Raw genomic sequence first — 25,221 nt, forward strand, 5'->3', positions numbered from 1 at the left:
GATGATTGCCAGGAGAAAGGGGGAGGGGAGGACTTCTGGTTAGATTGCCTAGGTGATCCGAGCAGAAGCGGGAGCAGGTACCTGTCCAAACCAGGTACCTGTACTCCCCCCCAAAAAAGTACCATTTAGGGAAGAAGAGGGGGGAGGAAGCCTGAAACCAAAACTTCCCCTTTTGGATGGAGCTCCTCTTTAAGTGCCTCTTCTCCAGAGTTAACAAGTGTCCCTCCAACCCAAATATCAATTTTGTTGCTTTGTGCTGATTGGTGAAAAAAAGCTGAACTAAATATTTATGATAAAAGGTAAAGGTGTAGAATTATTGACTTTTCACCTAAATGTATAACCTTTTTAATGCATGACAGTACTTTGCTAGCTTTGTTAGCTACATCTTATGCAAAATTAATTTCCCTGCATAATTTGGTATGATCAGTAAACATCAGAATTGAATTCTTAATTCCAACTTCCATATCATTACTAAAAAGTAGTGATGGGCTGAACACCCCCCTGTTCGGTTCGCGGTCGAACATTCAAAACTACTGAAAGTTTGACTGCGAACTTCGAACCGGGACAATTCACTAAGTAGAGTAGTCACTCATCTGAGTATACGGTATAATACCACACAGCTACTAAGATACTGCATGATTTATATTAAGAAGTCATGCAGTATTTTAGTGAAGACCTTCTTTAATGTCTCAGCTGTCAGCGGGGTTCCCCATTGACAGCTGAATATAAAAAGAATTGTTTTTTTAAAAACCGAGTGGGCCCCCCCATTCATACCAAACTCTTCGGGTCTGGTATGGATTTTGAGGGTAACCCCCACACAAAAATTAAAAAAAAAGATGTGGGGGTCCTCCAAAATCCATACCAGACCCTTATCCGAGCATGCAGCCTGGCATGTCAGGAAAGGGGGGGATGAGCGAGCGCCCCCCCCCTCCTATACCATACCAGGCCACATGCCCTCAACATGGGGGGTTCCTGTGGGGTGGGTGGCTCCTCCCACAAAGTACCTTGTCCCCAAGTAGATTCAATGTCAATCACAATGCCGCTGCCACCACTGACCAGAAAAAAATCAGTGCTCCGCTATCGACGCTGGCTCCTACCATCTGACAGCTGCACCGGGATGACAGTTCTTAAATACTGTGGTGACATCACAAGGGGGCGAGGTCACCCCGCCACCCTTGTGACATCTTTATGTGCTGTAATTGGCCAAAGCATTGCAGCTAACCTGTGGTCAGGTGCATTGCTTTGGCCAATCACAATGCACTGTCAGGACACTGAACATATAAACGGCCCATGTTCGGGTCAAACTTATGTTCAACTCGAATATGAGGCCCAACCCTACTAACAAGTACAACAGAACCCTCAGAACCATCACTTAAAATGTTGGACCAATTAGAGAATGAGTCATATATCACTACTCTCAGGACTGATTCCTATAGCCAATTTCCTATCCATGTACATGCATGTTGTTCAACATCAATAGACCTTAATTTGTAAAATAATTATTTGAGGTACAGTATTGAATGCTTTAGCAAAAGCCAAATGATCTATATGCACTGGCCTTTATGTAAATTCCTAATCGCTTCCTCAAAATATAGAATGACATAGCAGGGTGGACTTTCATAAAACCATATTGGTTGTTACTTATGATACCTTTATCACAGACAATTTTTGAATACAGTCCCTTATTTGATTCCAGTCCCATATTATTCCCTAAAATACTTTACATACTATTGATGTTAGGCTGACTCTGTAGTTTCCTGGTATACAACTTGACCTGTGTCAAGAAACCTAATACAGTTAATGCTCATTTTTACACTACTAGTGCTCATCTCTGTGCATCTAATGCTTATATCTGTGCAGCTAAAGCTTGCTCCCATGTAGCTAATGCTTGTGCACACATACTAGCACACAGATGAGCCCGGGCTAGTATCCAGTGTGCACTGACATGTAGGCACATTTATGTGCCCCAGCATGCATTGGCACCTGGTAGTGACCTCAGCCTACTTCCTGACTATGCTTCTATCTCACCATGTATGACCCTGGCTCACCTTGACTATGTCCCTGACCGTGGCAGTTCCTGCTGTTAAGCTACCCACACCCATTCTTCTTTGAACCTTGTACCACTGTCACCACATTCTGCAGGGATCAGACCAGACTTCATCAACTCGGCCTCAAACCAAGGACCGTGACAACCTGTTTTGAAATTTTGGTACCACATTTGCTCTTCACCAATGTGTTGGAACTATTCTAGTCAGTAAGGTGTCTTTAAAAATTAGAAATATCAACTTGGTTATAACAGAGCTACTGTAAGTTCCCTGAGGGTGTAAGCCTTGTGGTCCTGGTGATTTATTAACATTAAGTTCTTCTAATCTGTTTTGACTTGTAGGTTTGACAGTCAGAGGTACATTCAGTTCATTGGTTTCAGCATTACTGTTCTATCAAACCTGTCTTTTTCATTTTGTACATGTAAGATGGGGAAACAGCTCTCATTGTTTGAACACTGTTTGGAATAAATCAAATGTTTTGACTGACATTCTGCGGTTTAGCCACAAGATGTCACTGTTTTTCTAACAGCCTCAGACTGCATAGATACTTCTATATTCATGAAGAGGTGGGGTTTTCACACAGGAGTTGAGTGAACAGGAAGAGGAGACAGCAGCCATGCTTTGGAGAATGGGGCTGTGTGTGAGCTGAGAATCCGATGCCATTCAGGTGTGAGAACATCCCTCCATAATCAGAAATGCAGATAAGTGAAGCTGATGGTGTTCAAGATGCTGATCCTGTTCAGAGAAAGGAAGATTGCTGCCAGGAATGCTGATGAGATTGCTGCTTGTTGGAGAGACATTTGTTCTGTTCAGAGTCACCAGCTGATGAAAAGCAGACCCAGGTCGGTAAGATCGTGCACGCACCTCATTTCAGTGTTGGCGCCTTGAGACTGAGATAGGCCTATAGTTAGTTAGTTAGGGTCTCTGTTTGTGTCAGGCCACAAGTGTTGTTACTGAGCATTGGAAGGACTCCACAACTTAAAGTGACATTTCACATTGGAGAGCTGATAAAATCCCACAAACGCAAGCCAGACTGGCGTTTTGCTCAGAAGGAATACTCAGGCACATGCTACAGGACCAGTTATGGGAGAGGGAATACTGTAGATTTGTGTAAGATTGTAAACTGTTGTGCTGCACCGCAGGCTAGTCCGTACCATACACTGATTCTTGCTCTTTTAGGGTAATAACAGGTAAGGTGTGGCAGCTTAGTTGTGCCCGCCAATAGGTAAATTACTACACTTTCTACCTTCATCCATCAGAAGGTGCCGTGCTGTGCAGCACAAGAGTCTCAGCTTTTGGGCTGGGTGTATGTAAATTTATTGTATGTTTCCAGCATTTGTGGTTGTGTTTATTTGCCACATCTAAGTAAAATTCTGTTGTTGCAAAAGCTGGTGTCAGGGTTGCTTTCCTCGTTCGTGACTTCACTGTATCCTGGGGAGCCCACCCCGGTACACGGCTTACACAACCTGAAGAGAAAAATATATTTAACACACCTGCTTTTTCTCTGTTATTTGTGCCCAACTTCCATTATTAATCCTTTATGGGGCCTATTAATTTTATCCTTACCTATTTACTATTGATATATTTGAAGGACTTTGGGAGTTTGTTTTACTTACAGGAGCAATATGTTTGTCATAGTCTATTTTAGCCACCCTGATTCCTCCCTTGCACCTCTTGTTACATACCCTGGAACTCTTTGTATTTGTATTTGTATTTTTAAAGGCCATTTTTTCACCTATTTTCTTTTTTACATTACAATTTAGCCAGGCTAAAGAACTTTGTTCTTTTGTTATTTAGTATTTGTTATCCAACCTGTACTCTGTGTTGTTAGTTAAAAATATTTGGTCCCATTGAGTATCATACAGTAAGGAGAACAACTTACTGAAATTAGTTTTTTTAATATTTAGAATTTTTGTCACACCACAATGACTCTCTTTCATGTAACATTCAGCAAATACTATGATCACTATTACCCAAGTCTTCCATAATTTGCACATTTGTAGTGAGTTCTGTGTTGTTTGAAATTAATAGATACAAGAGAGCATTTTTCTAGTTGAGGCTTCCATGGTCTGATCCATGAAATTGTCCTGCAATAGGTGAGTGTGCAGTTCTGATTGTCCAATCAATATTAGGATAATTACATTGGTCCATAACAATTACATTGCCCTGCTTCCCAGCAATTTCAGTCTGTGATAGGTGCTCAATCGCTTCCTCATTATTTACTTTAGGGGCCTGTAGCTTACTCCCACAAATAATATGCCAATTGATGCACTCACATGAAGCACACAATATATTGATATTCAGTTTTCATTTTTGTGATAGCGGGATGAATCCAAATATGGGATTATATTTTCTTAACCCCTTCATGCCGACATCACACAGATATGCAGCCTCCCAGAACTGGGATTTTTTCTGTGGGGCTGCATATTTACTTACCTGTCTTTGTGCTGGGAGTGCGCTGCACAGCACGCTCCCAGCACAAAGACCAGGGTGTCACTGAGAGCCCCAGGTCCCGTTTTAATGATTGGGACCCAGGACTCCCGATTCCGGGTCACATGATCGCTGTGGTAGCCTCTGATTGGCTATCACAGTGATCAGTCACTGTAAAGCCCTCTCCCCTTGTTTTTTTGTTTTTCTCTCAGAATGGAGGAGAGAGATACATTGTATCACTCTCTCTCCTTGCAGAGAGAAAAACAAAACAACTGTTTGTAAAAAAAAAAAAAGGAAGATAAATAAATAAATAAATATTAAAAAAATACCTAGATCAAGGTTTGATCTAGTTCAGTGCCAGGGTAAGTGTTTGGGTCAAGGACAAAGGTCAGAGTCAAATTTATGGGGCAAAGGTCAGGATTTTTTTGAAATTGGTATCAGTGTCAGTGTGTTTTAGGTAAAAAAGACAAAAAACAAAATGCACTATTGTTTCTGGGCTGTAGTACAGGTACATATATGGTATTGCTGTGATCATCAAGAGCTGGAAAATGTATTTTGGGTTGTACTTTGGTGGTAGGTTATGGTAGTAACAAGGACATTTTTTTAAAATTATTATTATTTTGGGCCAGTTTTCTTTTGATAATAAAAAAAATCAGGAGATATACATTACCATTTACCACCAAATGAAAGCCCAATTTGTCCTGAAAAAAAAACAAGGTATAATTCATCTGGATGTACAAAGTAGTTGTGATGAAATGTATGGTTTTACTAACACATGTCAAAGTTGTAAAATTTTACTTAGGCTTTAATATTTGTTTTACCCTTAGGCCTGAAGAGGTTAATAGCATAGCTCTAAATGCATGTCTGCGTAAATCTGATTGTGCTACTCAGTCTAATGCTGTTGAAATCAGTGCAATATCAACAAGTTATACAACCAAAAGGATATTCAGTCCACAGACCTAGAGCAAGTCATCAATTGTCCCTTCCTCGGTTGAGGTCTGCATGTTTAAAGCGATGCATCTTGTAACTCGGATTTGTGATATCCAAGGCAGTTCCTACATACTGACCTGTAAAATTGTACTGATGCCCTCGACCAATGAAGCTGGGAAGACTCCTGACCAGGGGCGGACTGACAACTCATGGGGCCCCCGGGCAATAGGGGATCATGGGGCCCCTGTGTCCTCGCCCACACTCAAACCACACCCAAAAAAACCTATAAAAGGTACCAGGGGCATTTCATGGGGCCCCCTACTGACCCCGAGTGCTCGAATGGTCAGTCCGCCCCTGCTCCTGACCATTCAGTCCTGTAACAGGGTATGTTCACATGGGCAATTGCACTTAAACATTATCTCAATAGACAGGCCTGTCAAGGGATGCAATAGCAATCAATTACTAGGGTATGATGGGGTATGAGGTGTATCTGCAATGCAGGTCATGGTGTTTTACAGTAAAGATTAAGTCCACTTTTGTTGAGAAAAAACCCTTCCCCTCTGAGTGATCTCCGTACATTGCAGGGATTTTAACAAACTTTGTTGCAGATTCCTACCTTTTGTTACTCTGAAGGAATAGATGTTTTTTTGTATCCATGTGCATCTGTATGGGAGTGATTTTATAATTATCAGTCAGTTGCTGCACCTGCAGGACTCTAATGAGGAAATTGGCAGGGTCAACATCCTTTAGGGTCGGTTCACACTATAGAAGCGCAGTCCAGATCCATTTCTGCATGTGCATTTTGACACGTTCTGGCGCATTTTTGGTGCTTTTCTGATGACATTTTTACATGTTCTGTTGCAGTTTTGATGTGTTCCAGTTAATTTTTTTCCCCTCTCTTTTTCTTCACTTTAAATAGGGACATGTGTGTTCCAGGTGCATTTTGGTGCATTCCAGTGCGTTCTGGTGCTTTTGTGATGCATTTTATTGTGTTCCAGTACAGTTATATGCAGCCTGTTCTACTTTTTTTCTGCATAATGTACTAGAACTGCAAGCACTGATGTGAACTATGACATTGACAACCATATATTTTCTGTGCATTTTGCGTGCAGAAAAAAAAGCAACTGAAACGCATGTCATGTGAACTGGCCCTTAATGTGATTTCTCTTTATGTGCATCTCACCAAAATGACATTTGTGTTGCAGGGGATGACCAAAACTTGCATCTTAGTGCAGACTTATGGGAAAGTCAGTGATCCAATCACACAAGCAGGAAATTACATTTTTGGGGGTTTGCCATATTTCATTGCATTTTACAGAAAGATACAGTGCTACAGATTGAAAAGGAAAGGTCATTTTTAATAACATTCAATTACAATATAATTTGTGTCACAATTGTATACACTAATGTAGCACTACCCTCTTGAGGGCTGCTGGATTTGTCTTGGATTCCCCTAAGTTTGCACAGCCAGGCAACATGCATTTTCCACACCTGCACATTCAGAATAATGAGGGAGGGCTCTTCAGCCATCAATCCATGTCGGAGATTCTACAAACAACACTGCAGCTTCTGTGTATAAAAGACGCAGCTCATTGCACTAGCGGGCCAGAAGTAGAAAAAGAGCTCCATTATCCAGCCTGAATGAATGTGTAAATAATAAATACTTGAAGCAGCATTCACCTGAGACTTAGTGTTACTAAACCCAGGACCCTGCATTCACTATATCTGGTCTCCCACAGTACACAGAACATGGAAATGCAATTATTTTAGTAAATATAATCTTATAAATACCTTTTCTCATCAGCAGTTAGAGCAGTCTTGTGACTTCTATCAGTGTTCAGCAGAGCATTTGTTAAAGCTTGTAGGAGTTTCTATTTCTGTTCTAGGAGGATGCAGGACCCCCGACCTCTGTCGTCTGGACAGTGCCGATTAGCCCTGTGCAGATCACATGCACTCTCCCAAGAAAAAGACAAAACCTCTCTAGCAACACACACCAAACTGAGAATGTGTACTGTGTCTCCACACAATATGTCGTATCAGGAGATAAGAGGGGGGCACTGGAAGAAGGGGAGGATCAGAGAAGACAGGGTCAAACAGCGTTTTTACACAATGCAGAGGATTACCCCTTAGGTTCCACAGTGAGTATAACAATCATGCTTTACTCCATATGCAGGCTGATTTTACTGTTGTGGGTTTAGTAACACTTTAAAGTATAGCTAGAGGAAAACTATTTGATTTATTTGGATAGAGTGGGGAGGGGTTAGAGAAACTGTTGGGTTAAAAATAAAGCTAAGAACTGAACATGGTATTCTAAATGAGGTCTAATTACAGATCTATAGTTGGGAATCAGGACCTCCTTCCCCATTTTGCAATCATTTGAACTAAGTGCTCCCAAATTGTTTTTTTCCTCTGTAGTTCTGGCCAACACTGTACTCCTAATATTGTACCCTGTCAAGAGATTATTTTTCTCTAAGTGCAGTTTCCCCTGCTTTGACCAATTTTCCAGAATCATGTCAAATCATGTTGCACATTACAGACACCTTAAAGGCCATCGACCCTATTGTATGCCTTTGTGACAACAGCAAAAAAGAATATGTCTTATCCACCAACCCTTTATCACTTACGAATTCAATAAATAGAACAGGACCTGGTACACTGGCTTGTGGTAAACTGCAAGTGACTGGTCCCTGTTCTGTATGAACCCCATTCACAACCACACTGAAACTATATTTATAATTTAGCTGAGTATCCACTGAACCATCTAAGGCTGTGTAAGGAAAACATCACATTTCTGTTTTGCAAAGTGCAAAGCATTTGTTTTTCAATTACTTATAATGAGGGAAATATGTAGGTATTGGGACTGATTTACTAAAAGTGGAAAGTACAAATTCTGGTGCAGCTCTGCAACCAATCAGCTTCCAGGTTTTTTTTTGTTAAAGCTTAATTGAACAAGCGGAAGTTAGGCCTCTTTCACACGGGTGTTCAGTATGTCCGTTTTTCATCGGATGAAAAACGGACCCCCATGTATTTCTATGGACTTGCGGATGTAAACTGATGAACATCTTTTTACATCCGTTAATGTCCACATCTGTTAACATCCTTTTTTTGAATGGAAGGAAACCCTATTTTTCTTCCGAAAAAAAACCCTGGAATGGACGAAAAATGGATGTCAGTGGATGTAAACGGACCAAAACGGATGAAAATGGACAGAAACGGATGTAAACCAATATAAACAGATGAAAAATGGATGTAAACGGATGAAAAACAATTGAAAAAATGGTTATAAACAGATAAAAAAACGGATGTAAACGCATCTGTTTTTTCTTTGAAAAAACTTGACTGAACTGAAAAAAAAAACATAACACCCATGTGAAAGAACCCTTAGAGGCTGATTGGCTACTATACACAGCTGCGTTAGATGGTAAGAGCTGTGAAAATGTGGAATAGACTCCCTCAAGAGTTGGTTCTGGCCAGCTCAGTGGATCGCTTTAAAAGAGACCTGGATTCCTTCTTAGATACACAGAATATAACTGGATACTAACATTTATAGGTAAAGTTGATCCAGGGAACATCTAATTGCCTCTGGGGGGATCAGGAAGGATTTTTTTCCCCTACAGGAGCAAATTGGATCATGCTTTGCTGGGTTTTTTGCCTTCTCTGGATCAACTGTGGGTATATAGGATTATAACTTTTTTTTTTTAATGATTGAACTGGATGGACTTTTGTTTTTTTTCAGCCAGACTAACTATGTATCCAGTTGTTTAGTAAATCAACCCCATTGCATTGTTGCCTCCTTTTTTGTTTTCTAAGTCACTGACCCAGAACAAGTGTGCAGACGGTCTTTGACTTCACAAGGTGCCTGTTTATTTCAGATTGTTGATTTAGAAGACAGAGACAGCCAGGAAACTAGCATTTTCAGAAAAAAGACTAGGAGTTTAGAATGTAACTGCGGGACAGAAAACTAGCACAAGGGAGTTGAATTACTAAGGCAAATAAGCTGTTCACTTTACAAGTTAATTTTCCCTTAGATTAATGTGATGAAAATTTACTTTGCAAAGAATACCCAATGATGTTCATGGAAAGTTAAAAAAACAACACCTCTAGCAAAGCATACTCATTTGCAGCCACCAAACCACAAGGTACTGGGTGGTTCCTAAAAGGGAGCAATAAAGTGAATTATTATTAACAAACATGACATTGGTCACAAATATCCTGCTTCTAAGACCAAATCCTTCTGTCCCTCATGCAGCTGCAGTTGCCCATCTTTTTGGGACTGATCTATACATCTCTATACAAAATATACTATTTTACTATCAAAAGGCTTATGCTGCTCTAAACTTTTACTCTTCCTCTTTCTGACTGCATTTTTTGAAAGGTCAATATAAAGTTCACTAATCGCTTTCTGCTTTTTAGGTCTGGGTCTGGGGTTCATGAAACAAGGGCTGTGGCCATGGGTTGTGGTCTGTGTAACTAGGGCCGTGGCCATGGGTTGTGGTCTGTGTAATTAGGGCCATGGCCATGGGTTGTGGTCTGTGTAACTAGGGCCATGGCCATGGGTTGTGGTCTGTGTAACTAGGGCCATGGCCATGGGCTGTGGTCTTTGTAACTTGGGCCGTGGCCATGGGTTGTGGTCTGTGTAACTAGGGCTGTGGCCATGGGCTGTGGTCTGTGTAACTGGGGCCATGGCCCTGGGCTGTGGTCTGTTTAACTAGGGCCATGGCCATGGGCTGTGGTCTGTGTAACTGGGGCCGTGGCCATGGGCTTTGGTCTGTGTAACTAGGACTGTGGCCATGGGTTGTGGTCTGTATAACTAGGGCCGTGGTCATGGGTTGTGGTCTGTGTAACTAGGGCTGTGGCTATGGGTTGTAGTTTGTGTAACTAGGGCTGTGGCCATGGGTTGTGGTCTGTGTAACTAGGGCTGTGGCCATGGGTTGTGATTTGTGTAACTAGGGCCATGGCCATGGGTTGTGGTCTGTGTAATTAGGGCTGTGGCCATGGGTTGTGGTCTGTGTAACTAGGGCTGTGGCCATGGGGTTGTGGTCTGTGTAACTAGGGCCGTGGCCATGGGCTGTGGTCTTTTGTAACTGGGGCCATGGTTATGTTATGTTCTAAAAGGTGTCCCTTTTTGTCATTTCAGAAAGTTGTGAGGTATGGAATTGGTGCTGGGGTCAGGAGAGTGGCTGGAGCAGGGGACAAGACAACATCCGGAAGCCGTGCAATGGTCTGAATAGAGCTGGAGAAGATACATGGAGTCTATACACTGTCCGGGAGAGGGATCAGGTCTATAACTGGGGCAGGTGGATACACAGGTTGCTAGCTAGTGTTGGTAGCTGGACTGGTATAGTTCTGTACAGCTGATCTAGTGATTTATTACACTGTGCATCCTATTAAACAATTTAGCCCTCCACCTCCATCCTGCCTATTGGACAATGAAGCAAAGTCATCACCTCTGTCCAATAAACACTGAGTGTGATACAGGAAACAGTAAGAACTTGTTCACAGCACATGCAGTAACCTGTGTTCTTCCACACTGGATGAACACAGATCACATAGAAAAGAATTCTTTCAGTTATTCATGTAACAACACAGCTGAACATTGCACTGCACTGCTGTACAGTGACGTAAATGATGTTCAAATAACGTAAAAAAAGAAACCAAGCAGTGTGATGTGCATGGCTTGCATAGTAAAAGGCTGCATTTTACCATGCAAGCTAGTATGAACATAGACCAGTGTTTCTCAACTTTTCAGTCAAAGAACCCTTTAAAATTGTACCACCCCATGTAAAAAAAATAACTGACTGAGCACCATCCACATCCAGCATTAGAGGTGACTTATTTTAAAAGCAAATAACTGAATGCACACTGGTATTGACTTTTTTTTGGGGGGGGATATCTGTGTTCTGTATATCATCATTGTGTTGTGTAAGGAGCCATCTATTGGGCATTTACTGCAACTACACCTTTTTTATCATTGCATCCTTATCAATAAAGTACAGAAAGAGTTTAATGTTTGGTAAGAATAATGATTTCCCATAAACCACTGCAGCCATTCAGTGTCTAGATCTAGAAGAACACCAGTGATGGTCTCCTCCATTCTCCCTCTGATATATATATATATATATATATATATACACACCTGTAAGTTCTTTCATTGTGTTTGTTAAAGTCACATATACATCTAGATCACATTTAAATGTATTCAATGTGATTTGTAGGTAGCTGTTTGCAAAAAATGTATTCATTGTGTGCATTTGTGAGAGACATGTTAACAAACATATTGTAATTTCAGTTTATGTGATTGTATTGCAGTTTTACAGAACTATTCACAGAAGTAAATTCAGTTATGGAATGAAACACAACACTGCTTCTGTCAGTTTTGTTAGCTAGCTGTCAGCTAACCGTTATTAGGTCAGCATAACTGGTATTCCAGGATTTCTCTTCTCCCTCAGTTAACATGACCCCAGAGCTGAAGGAGAGGGGCAGGGGAGGAGCAAACCAGGATGAAGACATCATTGGTTGTTATGATCCTGGCTGCTGTCAGCACAGTGTGCAAGGTTGTAATGCTTTAATTTAAATAAAAATTGTGGCTTTGTCTAACAAATGAAGCCTGATCCATACACCAGCTTGTCAACAAATTTTGTGCAATTTGGGGTCATTTTTAGCAGAGTTGGCTCCAGCCAATATGATCTGGGGGTGCAGTATAAAAAGTAAGGGGTCATAATGTCCACATTGTGACAAAAACACTGGGAACTAGTGGTCCCTGTTCACTCGGAGCACTTCTGCACCATGAGTCACAACTTATAAATTACGCCTGACAGGTAGTGCAGAGGTGGTGCAGGAGTGAGCAGGGAACACTAGTATGTATTACGCTGTCATTAGATTAGGTGGATTAAACAGAACTCATGCCTCTTTATGTCAAGTGTCCATATCAGTGTCCCCCCAGATGTCCCCATTAGAATCCCCCCTTACATTAGGTGTCCCATCAGAGTCCCCCCCTTACATCAGGTGTCCCCATCAGAGTCCCCCCCTTACATCAGGTGTTCTCATCAGAGTCCCCCCCTACATCACATGTTACCATCAGAGTCCCCCCTTAAATCAGAGTCCCCCCTTACATCAAATGTCCCCATCAGAGCCCCCCTTACATCAGATGTCCCCATCAGAGTCCCCCCCTTACATCAGGTGTCCCCATCAGAGTCCCCCCCTTACATCAGGTGTTCCCATCAGAGTCCCCCCCTACATCACATGTTACCATCAGAGTCCCCCCCTTAAATCAGATGTCCCCATCAGAGTCCCCCCCCCCCTTACATCAGGTATCCCCATCAGAGTCCCACCCTTACATCAGATGTCTCCATCAGGGTCCCCATCAGAGTCCCACCCTTTCATATGATGTCCATCTCAGAATCCCCCCCCCTACATCAGATGTCCCCATCAGAGTCCCCCCTTACATCAGGTGTCCCCATCAGAGTGCTCCCTTACATCAACTGTCCCATCAGAATGCCCCTTACATCATCTGCCCCATCAGAGCTTCCCCTAAAATTAATTGCTCTCATCAGAGTCCCCTTTACATCTATTGTCCCTATTAGGGTGGCTTATGGATGCACTTTTAGGGATTTGGGGGGGGGGTCACAGCCCATCCCAGCACCCCCTAGATCAGGCTTAATTTATATACATTTTGCCATGCCATCCTGGCTGAGAAAGGCTGACAACACCTAAAGCTGAGACTCTTTAGTAGTACATGTGCTATAGAGTGGTCATCCTGGGGGTGCATTATGACTGGTGTGTGCAAATCCCAAGAATGACTTTACAGAAGTCCAATCACAGGTACATTTATACGATTACAAATGTGTATAGAGCTGTTTTCTGTTCTGAGTCATTTATCTGCAGGCTGCTGATGATTTACAGCCTGTAGGTTCTTTACCATTCCATCCTTCCAGCTGTTGCCAATATTAATGTTTTATGTTAAACAGAACTGCAATTCTATTCCCCCCTTGGTGAAATTTCCACTTTAATGAATGGAGAATCCATTGAAATTGTTGCTAAACCAAAACTATAGTAAAAAAAAAAAGTATTTGACTTAGCCTGTCACTAGCACTGATACAATGTCCACCCTGTAAGATTTGTTCACCTGTTAATCCTGCCAGTAGATGTTATTTTTTCTATGTAGCAAGCCAGGCTTTCCATTACAGCAAGTCACTCACTGTCTCAGCAAGTACATGGTCAGAGCCAGGGTCAATCAACCAGCTTGGGACATGGACTGCAGCAGACTGGCAAAAAGCACAGAGAGACCACCATCCTGCAGAACTAGGAGCTGGTGATCACCCTAATAGAGGGGTCTCAGAGAAAGAGAGCAGAATCTGGCAGGATCAACAGGTATTTATGAAGCATTTGCTCACATATTACTATATTTATTTACTATAAAAAAAAAACACCAAATCCCCCCTCTCCCCCTTCTTTTTTCTTGTTTCCCTCTGTTCTAGATCCCTCTTTCTTATCCGTCTTGCTTTGCTATTAGTTTGAATTTCATAATATATGCTAAAATGACTGTGAGGCGGTACCAGTCCCCCCTCCCCCCACCAGGGACTTACAGTTCCATGCTTTGCAGATACAAAGTTCTGGTGGTGTGGGTCACGTGCGGACCCTCTCTGATGATATACTTACCTATCGGGCTTAAATGTCTCTCTTTTTAGTAAGATGTGATCGTGTGATTGGTATATTGGCCCAGATGGGCGCACTGTAGATGTTTTATCTGGTCCTGTATATCCTGATGTTACACTGATTCTAACCTTTGTATCTGGATACATTTCTGTTTAACTGTTACAGTTGCTGCTTTGTGTCAATAAACTTAAATTTGTAAAATAAAAAAAAACACTTTTGCAACTATGATTTACAAAGCAAAAAAAGTGAGCTATTTACTCTTTAAGTCCGGGTTCACATATATGCGGTGCGGTATGTCGCATGTGATTCTCACAGGAACAGCACCGCATTCCTGTGCAAATCACATGCGATATGTGTGCGGTGCGATTGTAGCCATACAGGACCCTTTTTTGGGTGCGCACTAGAATCAGATCGCATGGGTATTCACAGCTATGCAATCCAATTATGCACATCGCACCCTGTTTTGCTTTCGGGGTATTGTTAACTTAACATACACACCCGCAGCGGTTCGCATGAATGGGGTATGATTCTGATGCGTCGCGGAATTCGCATAAAAAAGCTACGAATTCTGCACCGCATCAGTATGAACCAGGGCTAAGGGGTGCATTTATAAAAGAAAGAATCTGCATAGCTGTTTGCCCATTGTAAATGTATGTACATTTGTTCTGTGCAAATGTGGAAGAACAGATGGAATGTTGTTTGTTGAGAAAAGTGTGAATGTGAAAAATACCACATTATGGCCACTAGATGGTACAGAGTATCATAGGTCACTAGATGGAACTCCTCAGCTCCATCTAGTGTCCATAATGTAGGATTTTCCCTAACTCACCTTTTTTCAGTGGATATTCAATCTGCAGAGAATATAGCCTGTGAACATTCGATTTCAGCCCATTTGCACAGACTGAATTGAAATGCAGTTTCATTGGACAAACAGCTATGCAAATTTTACATAGTTCATATGCAGTAGTACTGGCAGTACTAGCATGGTTTTTACAGTCTGTGTTTCTAGAACTGCCAAGGTAACTATTATATTGCTGTGTTTATTAACAAGATCTAATTTATGACAATTGGAGAAAATGTATCTACAGTTAAAACAGTATTAAACCCAAAAGTAAACATGTGTTCAATTGCAGCTTACCAATTCTTAGATGTGATGGCTTCATCAGTTTTCTTTTGTAGACTTTCTTTCCTTTATTTTAACCTGGTGATCTGGCTGGTAAGTCAGTTGTTTTCAACAGAACAAGCTGTCCTGCAAATGTGTCAGTTAAGAGTTTTGAGACAATCCATTTAACACTGACAGGGGTGCTTACAATTATCAGCTTTTGTTTAAACAAGAAAACAAACACCGTTTCTGTAACTACTTGTGTAACTGCAGTGTGAGTGGGAGTTTGGCTTCCATTTGTTGGTGTATCTAAATCTGATAGTACATCTAACACCCCTCTCCTCCAAGACTAACAATGCTGCTCTCCAAAGGTGCCCCCTGTGCTCCTTCATCAGAGTGGAGGCACTCTAATACAAGAGGTGTGTTACAAGCCAGATCACCAGATGAAAACAGAAGGGTCAGGGCTGGAGGGGCTGGATGGACTGTGCTAGGAGCTGATTGCAGGACCTCACCACAGCAAATCTGGTTTGGAGAAGGACTGTCTCACTCACTGGACTGTGTCTGGAGGAAGCTGGAAGGTGGCAGCTGGACTTAGGACTTGTGAATAAAGACCCTCAACTGATCCCTGTTCAGTGTTCTGAAGATTGCACTGGATACCAGCAGTTGTGCACTGGCGCAAGGTAACCAGATGCCAAAAAAACTTGCCTCCTGGTCCCCAGCTGAGGCATAGAACTTCCACCTAGCAGTACTAGCATCATTGGTTCAAATTCCAACCATGTGCATGGAATTTGGATGTTCTCCCTGTGCCTGGGTGGGTTTCCTTCGGGTACACTAGTGTCCTCCCACACTCCAAAGACATGCTGGTAGGTAATTGGCTCTTGTCTAAATTGACCCTAGTATGTGTAAGTATGAGTGTCAGTTCGGGACCTTAGATTGTACGCCCCTTGAGGGCAGGGACTGATGTGAATGTATAATACATATGTAAGGTGCTGTGTAAATTAACGGCACTACTGTACCTGTATTAAATAAAAATAAATAAATTAGACTTGCAACCCTCACAAATATTTGAGGAGTAGATTGTCCTCTAATTGCTATGTGCTAAGCATTCTCAACCCATCTCTGTTTAAAATTTCTTCAAGTAATAGATCTTAAAAAGAAATCCCCTAGACTGCGTTATTGGAGCCAGTGTGAATGGGCTGGTGCTTGCGGTGCTGAACAGCCTATCTACTGTTAGGGAATAACCAGTAATACCAGTGGCCACTTCGGGGGTAGCACAACATTAGGTTTTTGGGTTTGAGTTTAATACTGCTTTTGGCTGTACTTCTCCTGTAGATCACAGAAGTACAGTTCGTTCTGCACTCCTGTGATCCATTTTCAACTGACAGCAGGCTGAAGCTCGCTGTAGGCTGATGTCACTCAGCTGGTTCAGGCTGAGGAAAAATCCCGAACTTAAAGTCGGGATTCACCCCAAAGTCTGGAGCTGCTCCCTCCCCCTCCACAGCCCAGCACTCCAGTGAGCAGTGGAGGGGGGATGGCAGAGAAGACAGTGGTGACTAACAGTGGTTAAAAGCAGTCAAGCGATCGTTGAGTTCTCACATTTAGGGCTGGTGGGGAACAGATGCTGCATCCACCTAGGTAAGTATAATTTGACAATAAAAACCATCTCATACTCCCCTTTTAAAGCCTATATGCAACAAAGATGATTTCATTTGTTTCAGTTGAAGTTTGTGAATAATTAAACCTGAATAATGGCTATGTGCTGCACCTCGACACTTCCGGTTCTGCAACAGTGTTTTAATTATCGTCACTGCTTTCCATTTCAACAATTCATTTTCTGAGGCGAGTGGAATTTTTTGCTTGTGTTAAATTTGTAACTAATATTACGCATTCTGCTTCAGTTCTTACGTAAGCTGTAACATTACTAATCCAGTCATTGCACAACATGTCTCCAGAATTCATGGAAAGGAAGAAATCAAGATGAAAATAGCCCTGCAATGGAAAGATCCCAAAGCTTCTTCTCATTAGGGAGATATGTTTGTTTTCTAACAATTACATGTAGAAGAACCCAGCAATCACCTATTGCCCTTGTCACACTTAATCATTTTTCTTAAAGGTTAGGCTTCTATCTATATTGTAGAAGAGCCTGGGGAATACTCTGCGCAGAACCAGACATTTATTTTCTAACCAACAAATGATATGGAGTTTCTGAGCCGGTGTGATACACAGTAACAGAATTCTAATCATTGCATCCCGGGAAGGGGCACGGGAATAACCCCATATCTCCTACTCCAGGATCTTCTTATTGTTACTGGGAGATTATCATTAAAATGATACATGGTCCTCTGGACTGCTCAGGGAGTCTGACACCCTACATGCCTCTACAGGATGTGTGATCATAATTTGTCTTTCTTTCTAATTAGCTGATTATCAAACTCCCTTGTGGTGGTGTGAAATGTATAACACTATTTCTCTGGTCATCAGATTAGGCAATGAAAAAGTGTAGCCTATTATAATTTAGAGTTTGAAGTCTTTTTCTCAGCAAATTTACTAATGTCCCCAGAAAAGCAGATTTCCGATGCTGTATCAATGTATCTTATTGTAAGTCTATTATTTTTGTATTTGAAGAAACAACAAACTTACTGGCAGGATCACCAGGTGAAAATAAAAGAAAGAAAGGCTAAAAAAAGTGTTACTAAACCCATGACCCTGCGTTCACTATATCTTGTCTTCCACAGTACATAGAACATGCAATTGTTTTAGTAAATATAAGCTGCTAAATACCTTTTTTCTCATCAGCATTATATTGCAGTCTTGTGACTTCTATCAATGTCCAGCCAAACACTGGCTAATCTTGTAGGAGCTTTCATTCTCTTCTGACTGGCCTATGAGGCTGCATGACACCTGATCCTCTGTCTGGACAGTGCTGATCACATGCACCCTCCCCCCTCCAAAAAAAAGAAAATCTCTAGCAATACACACAAAACAGAGCATGTGCAGACTTGCCACTGCTGCTCTAACTATGGCAGATGGATTGGGGACAGCAAAAAGAAGAGAAGGATCAGAGAAGACAGGATCAGACATCCTTTTTACACACTGCGGAGGATAACCCTGTTTTGGCTTTACTTCTCTTCTGTATCACAGGGGTGCAGATCGTTCTGCACTCTTGTAACAGAGGGCTAAAGCTCGCTGTCTGCTGATGCCACTCAGCTGGACCACGCTCTGAAAAGTCCCTGATCATATGGTTGGGATCCACTCAGATGCCTGGATCGGCAATTGGCTCAGCCTCTTAACATGCCACTGACAGCCTGAGCCAGCCAATCCCACCCCCTCCACAGCCCAGTTCTCTAATAACCGCTGAAGGGGCAGAGCAGAGAGCCAGTTACTGATAGTCCCCGGCTCTCTCTTCACTGAAGGCTGAGAACCAAATGATCAGCAGGCTTTGTACGCTCAGTTCTCAGTCTTAGAAGTGGCTCAGCTCGATGCTGCATCCACCTAGGTGAGTATAATTGTATTTATTTTATTGTAGTACTGCCTTCTTGAAAGCCGTTGGTTTTGGGTCCCCCTATTTTACGCATTTTCCACTCTTGCATCCAAAGTCAGTGATCAGTGAGCTTAGTTGTTTGTTTAATTAAGGGTTAAACAACTTGGATGGGGTCTAGAGGTATATGGGATGCCTAACGGAACTGAAACAACTTGGAGGACAAAAGTTCCTTTGTACAAAGAGCAAAGCAAAAATAGATCCTGGACTTTCTACTCCCTCTGGAGTGGCATTTGTCTCTTACTGGATCAGCACACAGTCCTTACTAGGAGCGCTCAGTCCCCTTAGATGAACCTCTTCAGACCCCAGATGAAAATCTCCTCATCCACTTGGCTGTCATGAAAAGTATCCCAGGGCAAGGGATTCTGAGACACAAAGAATACTGTCCCAGGGAAAACTGGTTGGGTATACCACCTGACTACCTCCTCCCTTGTACACCCTGGGAGTGTAGAGGTACTCAAACTGTCCTGTTCCTGTAGCTTTAAGGGTGAAAATGCTTTCAGGCTTTATGTTGGGCTGGCTTCTTCTCCTGCTGACAGGATGTCCTTCCCTGATGGACTGTAGAACAGTGAAGCTCCCTCTTTCAAACTCCCAGCCTGTAGGTAGACCTTCTCCAGGGCCCCCTCCTGAGCTCCACACCAGCACCTTCCTCAATCCATCTTACACCCCACTCCAGACTCTCTGCCCCTGCTAGCATAGCTCTCTCATATTTATGGGCTGGTCTACCACACTACCAGGGCCTCTTAGCCTGGGATTGGTCAGACTCCCATTAATATGCAGCTTGAGGTCTCCACCCTCTTGCCCACTGGTTTCTGGAAGCTTCCATTGGCCTCCAGAACCAGGTAGAGGCGATAGAGTCCCAACCTGCTGATTCACCCAGCTTGACCTCACATTGAACCCACAATAAATTCAGGCTCACTCACTACCATGAACCAAAAAATAAATTTATCTTTCACTAGTCCCACCTAGTGGGTGCTACATTATGATACCCACACTTTTTAAGTCTGGGGAGGTATGATGCTTGGGCAGATTCTGTTGGTTCCAAATGAATCACCTGACATGGGTTTATAGCATTCTAAGCCATAAAATGCTTCTACTGTATATCCTACACTTCATTTCCCTGCATTCACATTTTCAGTTATATCAATAAAGCCATTAAAATACTTTGACTATTGACATTGTAGCTTGTGTCACTGTCATACAATTTTCAACAGATATGAAGCTACAGCATACAATATGAGAAATAATGGCAAAAAAATTGTATATGCTTGATGCAATATGTATTTGAACCTTTTATATTATAGTATTGCATATCCCAGCATTAGTTAGATAGGTACAGTTCATTAGGTCCTTCAGTTGTATGTCCCACATCAGAGCTCCAGCACTGTGAGTAGTAAGATAGAAACAATAAGTCATATGTAGATAAGGAAGTTCTTTCAGCTTATATATTATGTAGGGCAGATCCAGGAGATAACAGTCCAACCATGGCATGAGCACCTCTAGCTCAGTTTGCTTACCTTCTGTGAAGTAGCTGGAGATGGAGTGTTAAATTGTAGAATGATGATGGCTGTCTGTTCATGGGACCCTTCACAACCCTTGAATGTCCATGAACATCTCCATTCACAGTAATGGGTAGGGTAGTGTATGGATAGGGTAGTGTATGGGTAAATGGGTAGGGTAGTGTATGGGTAAATGGGTAGGGTAGTGTATGGGTAAATGGGTAGGGTAGTGTATGGGTAAAGAGTTGAGAAAACTGATATTTTATGATTCGAGAAATACTAAATCGTAAACTTTTCAAGAGGACAATCCCTTTAAATTTCATGTTCTTAGCATTGGTAATATTGAGACTTGCAAGACATTTTTTGTAATATATTGTAGTTTAATGTAAACACCAGTTTTTGCTGTATGAGGATAGATAGATAGATAGATAGATAGATAGATTAAATATTGTCAGGTGTCTGAAATTACTTGAGTTATAACACTACATGTTGTGTATATGAATACAGCAGTATGTAGGTCTTAGGCTATGAGCCATTGAGTTTCTTGTGTCCGAAACTGATAATCAATATAAATCCAGGGTCATAGTTCGGCTGAGAAAATACTGGTAACTATTTTTCAGATAAAAGCTGAGACATGTACATTCCTTGTCTAACATTCTCCTAATGTGTAATTGGCCTCTGGTGTAAAGTACTGCAGATAGGTCAGTCAGTACAGAAGGCTAGTGAAGGTCAAGTCTGGCCTTTTAACTGTTGTGTCTTAAGGTTGGTGTTCTTTTTAAAAAGAAACTATCTGCAGAATAACAAAATTAGATTATGTTGCAAACACTAGGAGCAATATGAGTTGAAAAAACATGATTAAGTTAATTGTGAAATGTAGCGTTGGTATTATTTTCTGCTCTTTTGCATTGGAGCGTGAACAGTGTTTAATTTTAAAACAACCATCTTTTGTGTTGATTGAGCATCCTGTTTAGAGAGAGGTACGGATTTGCAGATCTCAGGTTTGTCCTACAAGAACTGGTTCGTATGCTAACAGTAGACCATACAAATGTGCAAATGTCAGATTTGTCAGACCTGTAGCTCTGGTGCTGGCTATCAATTAAAGTCTGAATTCCAAATTAACCTCTTACTGGGGTTGACATACAGGAAAGGTAAGGCTCTGAGGGTCACCAGAGGAAGGCAATATGCAGGCAAAGATGTAACAAATGAATCAAATAAATGTGTTGCTGTTAAGCCCTCATGCACACTTGACATTTTGATAACACTGATAACGTTAGCTGTGTAAAGTCACGTTAAAAACATAAGCTTTTTTAGTATTTAGCAGCATTTTTCCGTAATTAGCGGCATTTTCCTGCGTTTGCAGTTTCTAATGTTTTGTTTACCCAAGAAAAAAATTTTGAGGGTCAAAAATACATCCAAAAACACCGGTTTGTGGTGTTTTACTGTGTTTTGCCATGTTTTTCAGCTTTAGAGTGTTTTACAGCTAAAAAACTCTAGAAACCCACTACTTTTGCATGGACACTTAGGATAACATGATGGGGAGTTTATTGACTGTAGAACAAAACAACAAAAGCCAAAAACAGCAGCTGTAAAAATGTCAAGTGTGCATGAGGGCTTAAACGCTTAATTATGAATAATCATGTGCGAATAACAATCAGAAACTGACAATACAGAAATAAGAAGTCACACCTACAGTGATGTAAAAAACATACAATATATAGTGCTTAAATTAGTGACATAAAATCCATAAGTGCTGACCATACTTCAAAACTTGTGACTTGTATATAAAGAATAATCCTCCAAGTGCTCCTCCACCGTCACATCAAACTGCTTACCAAGACTAGTGGAACCCACAGATCAAGAGGTCTCATGTCGCTTCAATATGTGATCCAAAAGCAGTCAGTATTCAAATACTCTCATCACAAAGGGAAGCTCCACAGCTAACAACTCAGCCATGATTCTGGAAAAACACAAAAAGAGGATCCATAGTGCAGTATTTAGGTTGAAGCATGTAACACTCACACGGCGTGTGTGATGATGTCACAGCTTTGTTCAACCCGATGCCCAACATAAGTTTCGTCTCAAAAGACATCTTCCAGGGGCATCTCCTGAATGCCTCACTATTTTAACAGCTGCTACAATCCACAATATTCCAATCCCCAGTACACATGCAGGGGTGGACTGACAACTCATGGGGCCCCCGGGCAATAGGGGATCATGGGGCCCCTGTGTCCTTGCCCAAACTCAAAAAAGCCTATGAAAAAGGTACCAGGGGCATCTCATGGGGCCCCCTACTGACCCCGGGCCCTCGGGCAGTGCCTGAGTTTCCAAATGGTCAGTCCACCCCTGTACACATCTTAATCACGTGTCTAATAAAGACATCAAATTTACACCGCTAAAGAAGGAGGAGAATTCGGAAATGTGGCTGGCTGTTTATTTGAATATGGCTATGCCAATATTAATTTACCCAGCACTTTACATATTTATTACACATTCACATCAGTCCCTGCCCTCAAGGAGTGTACAATCTTAGGTCCCTAACATTCATACATACAAATACTGGGGACAATTTAGCCTAGGTAGGGGCGGACTGGCCATTTGGAAACTCGGGCACTGCCTGAGGGCCCAGGGTCAGTAGGGGGCCCCATGAGATGCCCCTGGTACCTTTTTCATAGGCTTTTTTGAGTTTGGGCAAGGACACAGGGGCCCCATGATCCCCTATTGCCCAGGAGCCCCATGATTTGTCAGTCCGCCCCTGAGCCTAGGTGAACATTTATGCGAATTTCAGTGCGTTTTCCAGTTTGCAGAAAGGCACCACAGTCAATTCAACATGATTTCCTATGGATCTAGTTCACATCTGTGCATTTTCAGCCAGTGTGGATTTTTTAAAGGCTCAATGACTTTTTTTCCCCGCTACTTTTTACATGTAATAGACTTCAATGGAACTGCACCTAAAATGCAGGTATTGTGTTTTTCATACGTTTTTTAGCATTGCATTTTGAGTGTTGTGTTTTTGTGTGACATTAAGCTGGTTGTTAAAGAGCGGGCAGTCACCGGCGTCTTTAACATCCAGTAAACAACATGTTTGGTAAGGAGCAGGCAGCTGCAGCGTCCTTAACAACTGATGAGTTATCAGCTGTCAGCGGGGTTCCCCGCTGACAGGTGAATATAAACTAACCTATTGCCAGCAATTAAAAAAAATAAAAACATTGGGGAAAAACAGCGTGAGGTCCCCCTCAATCCATTCCAGGCCCTTCAGATCTGGTATGGATTTGGGGGGATCACACGCCATTTTTTTCAAAATTTTGGCATGGGCCCCCCCACCCCAAAATCCATACCAGACCCATGGCCAAGCATGCAGCCCAGCAGGTCAGGAAAAGGGGGGAGAATGAGCAACCACCCCCCCTCCTGAACTATACCAGGCCACATGTCCTCAACATGGGGTGTTTGTCTCCATGCTGCTGAGGGCAAGGGCTTCTTCCCCACAACCCTGAGCTCTGGTTGTGGGGGACTGTCCTATTAATTCACCAAAAAAGTGTAAAAAGTGAATAAACACACAACCATAGTTTTTGACAGCTGATAACTCCTCGGTTGTCAAAGACATGGCAGCCACCCGCTCCTTACAACCTTGACAACCAGGTAAAGTCACACAAAGCACAAAAGGCGAATAGCATAAAAAATGCACCAAAACATGCATCCAAAACGGGTGTGAAAAAAAACGCAAAACACACCTGGGAAATGCATCAACTGCAATCTGCATAGGTGTGAACCTAGCCTTGGACAGGAGCCCAAGGTTCCTGGGGAGTCTTTGGAGACTGGGAGGAAACTCACACATGCACCAGGAGAACATACAAACTCCAGGCAGGTAGCGCCAATCTTGGGAGTTGAATCAACGACTCTTGTACAGCTAAATTGAAGTGCTAACCACTTAGCCAGTGTATATAATATTGAGTTCCTTATAACCTAAAGTTTTCAACTGTTCATTGCAGTGTCCTGCTCTACCAACTCAGCAGATATGTGCAAGCACCAGTAGGTGCCTGCTAGCAGCTTTAGATTTTTTTTTTCAATGACAGAAAAGCCATGACAAAATTAACTTCAGGTAGCTGACATCCTAGGGAGCTGTCAATTGCAACCTAGCCATCCACTTCCCACACTATACTGCATATCTTGGCCACTTGACTGCACACCGTTGTCATAAAAATATGTATCCATTTATCTTTTATGATCAGGGAACAAAGACTTTGACATTGATTACCACATTAATTACTTTAAATCTGCCCTATTATTAAGTGGTTAAAAAGAAGTGAAGGGGCCAATGAACTTCCTGGTATAGCTCTCAAAATAATTAAAAAATGCCAAAAATAATTAAAAAAGTGGCAGGCTGATGAAGTAAAAAGTATCACTGTCATATACAGCATTGCTTACATTTCATATTCCTGGTATGTGCCTGCTGTACCATGTACAGGGGTTGGACAAAAATATGGAAACTAGTGGTGCACAGAAATGAAAATTCTGGTGCTGAAACCGAAAATTCAGGATGCACTTGGCCGATAACTGAAACCATAATGGACAGTTTTTAAAAATTAATATATTTTTCACATGCATTTGTTTTGGAAAAAAATATACTGTAATGATGAAAAAAAACAAAAAACCCACAATATATACCCCAATTTGTTTTTAAAATATGAAAGATGATGTTATGCTGAGCAAATAAATACCCAACATGTCATCCTTTAAAATTGCGCACGCTCGTGGAATGGCATCAAACAATGGTACTTAAAAATCTCCATTAGTGATGTTTTAAAAATTTTTACAGGTTACCAGTGTAAACTTACAGAGAACGTCTAGTGCTAGAATTATTGCTCTTGCTCTGATGTTCATGGCGATACCTCACATGTGGTTTGAACAACATTTACACATGTGGGTGTGGCCTACGTATGCATTCACCACTGCGTGTGAGCATGGGGGGACAGGGGCACTTTAAATTTTTTCTTACACTGTCCTTTTAAGAAAAAAAACACTTTT

This window comes from Staurois parvus, unplaced genomic scaffold, assembly GCF_062004578.1.
Source record: "Staurois parvus isolate SC_StPar_1 unplaced genomic scaffold, SC_StPar_1.0 ptg000168l, whole genome shotgun sequence".
Lineage (NCBI taxonomy): Eukaryota > Metazoa > Chordata > Amphibia > Anura > Ranidae > Staurois > Staurois parvus.